Consider the following 552-nt stretch of genomic DNA (forward strand, 5'->3'; position numbering starts at 1 on the left):
ATTTGAAACAACTTTTTCCTTAGCGAAAGTGTTGTTTCAAATCACCCCTCCCCAAACACCCCTATCAAGGACCTCCAACATTTTTGGAACATCCTGTATACTACACTAGCGGACAAGCAAACCAGAACGATTTTTCAAATGCTCATAACTATGAGAGATTTCAACCGATTTCGGTGAAACTTCGTGAGGAATAGTCTTCAAGTGTTTTCTGGGTGTGTGCAAAGTTGCATTGGCGAGGGTTGATGTGAAGGGGTTGATTCACCCCCCTAAAGGGGAGGGTGTAAAAAAACGCCTCTTTGAAACAGGCCAGGGATGACGGAAGGAGTTGAAAAATTCAAAAAAATCTTTAAGGCGACTTGATGCCCTTTACAAAATGCACCCCTTGAAATCCCTCTCAGACAACCCCCCCCCCCCCACAACCTTCCATCCCCTCTCAATGCATTCTCTGGACTCCCCTGATCCAGAAAATGCTATCACTCATACCGTGCACCCCATAGGCACCCTTGGGGGGGGAGGGACAGCTCGCAAATTTTCAACCCCCTTCGTGACGGA

Source organism: Hylaeus volcanicus, chromosome 1 (genome assembly GCF_026283585.1).
Source record: "Hylaeus volcanicus isolate JK05 chromosome 1, UHH_iyHylVolc1.0_haploid, whole genome shotgun sequence".
NCBI classification, from domain to species: Eukaryota; Metazoa; Arthropoda; class Insecta; order Hymenoptera; family Colletidae; genus Hylaeus; species Hylaeus volcanicus.